Source organism: Bison bison, unplaced genomic scaffold (assembly GCF_000754665.1).
Source record: "Bison bison bison isolate TAMUID 2011002044 unplaced genomic scaffold, Bison_UMD1.0 scf7180017864508, whole genome shotgun sequence".
Taxonomy (NCBI): domain Eukaryota; kingdom Metazoa; phylum Chordata; class Mammalia; order Artiodactyla; family Bovidae; genus Bison; species Bison bison.
The window spans coordinates 829,124-832,058 of record NW_011495064.1 but is presented as its reverse complement, the minus strand read 5'-3'; the positions used below and the strand labels follow the sequence as shown (position 1 = coordinate 832,058).

The following is a 2,935-nucleotide window of genomic DNA, read 5'->3' as shown; positions in this document are numbered from 1 at the left end:
CTACCATCTTACTTGGATTTCTCTCACCTTGGACGTGGGGTATCTCTTCACGGCTGCTCCAGCAAAGCGCAGCTGCTGCTCCTTACCTTGGACGAGGGGTATCTCCTCACCGCCGCCCCTCCTGACCTTGAACATGGAGTAGCTCCTCTCTGCTTTCCTGCACCTGTGCAGCCAGCGCTCCTTGGACGTGGGGTTGCTCCTCTCAGCCGCCGCCCCTGGCCTTGGGCTGGGGGGTAGCTCCTCCCAATGGGTTTAATGATAGGTTAAACCAGATAGGTTTAATGATAAATAAAAGTATACTTCTCTGTACTTTTAGAGCACCTGGCATTATAAGTTTGGTTTTTATAAGGAAATGAAAAGTAAGAAGACATATAATCTAGTTTATACACAAAAAACAAGAGTCAGTAAAAATGAAATGACAGTGCCTCTGATTGAATCATTCCCACAGATGAAATATGAAGAGATGGAAGCGGAAGACAACATGTCCACAGTGATACAGTTTGCACTGCTGGGGTTTTCTGACCTTCCAAACCTCCAAGGGTTATTATTTGGGGGTGTTCTCCGTCATTTACATCATTATCTTAACTGGAAATAGTCTCATAATAATACTAACTAGGCTTGACCCTGCACTGCACAAACCCATGTATTTTTTCCTGGCAAATCTTTCCTTCTTGGAAATCTGTTACGTGTCCATCATTCTCCCTAGGATTCTGGTGAACCTTTGGACTCAGGACAGAAGCATTTCTGTGCTGGACTGTGCTGCCCAAATGTGCTTCTTCCTTATCCTCGGAGCCACTGAGTGCTTCCTCCTGGCGGTGATGGCCTATGATCGCTGTGTGGCCGTCTGTGGCCCTCTGCACTATCCCCTGGTCATGACCCCGAAGGTGTGCCTCCAGCTGGCTGTGGGCTCCTGGGTCAGTGGAATCCCAGTGCAGATAGGGCATATGTGCTGGATCTTCTCTCTGTGTTTCTGTCACTCGAAAGAGATTAGCCACTTCTTCTGTGACATTCCCCCCATTCTGAAGCTGGCCTGTGGAGACACTTTTGCACACGCGCTGTCAGTCTATGCAGTAGCTCTGTTGTTTGTTGCTGTACCTTTTATGTTGAACCTTGCCTCTTACAGCAAAATCATTTCCACTATTCTGAGGTTGCCAACAGCCAGAGGGCGAGCCAAAGCCTTCTCCACGTGTTCTCACCTGTTGGTTGTGCTTTTATTCTTTGGATCTGCTACCATTACCTAATTAAGGCCCAAATCCAGACATTCTGCAGGAACTGACAGACTCCTCTCTCTGTTCTACACCATAATGACGCCGATGTTCAATCCCATGATATACAGCCTTCGGAACAAGGATGTGATTGCAGCATTGAGAAAATTGTTACTTAAAAAAGTAGTGTGATGAGTTTATTTTAAAATGCTTTAAATACTGGCCACAGGGTTATCAGAGAAATTTTTAAAGATCTCTACATTTCCCAGTTTAAAAGTTAACCACTTCTTTTTATACTATATTTTCCAGTTCAGTTCAGTTCAGTCGCTCAGTCATGTCTGACTCTTTGTGACCCCATGGACTGCAGCATGCCAGGCCTCCCTGTCCATCACCAATTCTTGGAGTTTGCTCAAACTCATGTCCATTGAGTCAATGATGCCATCCAACTATCTCATTCTCTGTCGTCCCCTTCTCCTCCTGCCTTAAATCCTTCCCAGGATGAGGGCCTTTTCAAATGAGTCAGCTCTTAGCATCAGGTGGCCAAAGTATTGGAGTTTCAGCTTCAGCATCAGTCCTTCCAATGAATATTCAGGGCTGATTTCCTTTAGGATGGACTGGTTGGATCTCCTTGCAGTTCAAGGGACTCTCAGGAGTCTTCTCCAGCACCACACAGATCAGCCTTAATTATTCCTGTATCCCCTCCCTCCCCGCCACGTCCTGTCCCTCCAGGTCATCACCTGAGACTGGGCTCCCTGTGCAGTACAGCAACTTCCCACCAGCTATCCATCTCATGCCTGATTGTGTATGTATGTTGATGCTACTTTCTCCATTCATCTCACTCTCTCCCTCCCCCATGGTGTAAGTCCATTTCCTACATCTGAGCTGTGTGATTCCTGCCTGCTCCTCTGCTTGACAATTGCCAGCTGAGCTGCGTGATTCCTGCCTGCTCCTCTGCTTGATTATTGCCAGCTGAGCAGCATGATTCGTCACTGTTGAGCTCCATGATTATTTTCTGCTGACTGCGTGATTTGTGCCTGCTCACCTCTTTGATTATTGCCTCCTGAGGTCCCTGTTCGGGCGCCACCTGCCAGGGACCAGCCGCAGCTGATCCAGGGTATTCGAAGGAGAGACGGCCTAGGCGACTATTTATATGCTAGTTAGAGATATAAAGAATAATAGAATGAGGATCGCTCAGTAGGAAAATTCAGTGGAGAAAAGAGACCGAGTAGATTGGTTTACGCGGGAGACCAATTAAACTTCAAGACAAGAAGTTTGCACCACTTACGTAGGCCACAGGCACCCTCTCGAAGAGCGGAAGGTGCCTCACTCTAGACACCTTCTCGAGTGGGTCTTAGAAGCCCAGGCATAATTATTAAGCGTGGTGGGTTCCGGGCTCCAGTTGGAGACTCAGCTGGAAGTAAAGGGAAGGATGACGTGGGGAGACCAAGCGTTGGTGAGCAAGGTCCGTAGCTTTATTTTCAACAGTGGTTTTTATACCCTAAGTTACACATAGAGGATAATAGGGGATGCAAAGTCAGCAGTCTTTGATTCTTATCAAAAACCAGGGTTTCTTTCCTGCAAATTTATCGTAGACAAATGCTTTAGGTGATTTACATCATCTTCTGGCCAGAAGGCCTACTAACATTTTATGACTCTTGACAAGGACTTGTCAACAAAGTCTTATTTTCTCTAAGAGTAATTATTTTAAGGTTTGGCGCCATCTTCCAAAG

General features: G+C 46.6%; 1 pseudogene; it reads left to right on the top strand.

The window, feature by feature from the left end:
* Positions 1–1,397, top strand: part of LOC104980961 — an 8,868-nt pseudogene extending 7,471 nt beyond the window's left edge.
* The last annotated feature ends 1,538 nt before the right edge of the window (positions 1,398–2,935 follow it).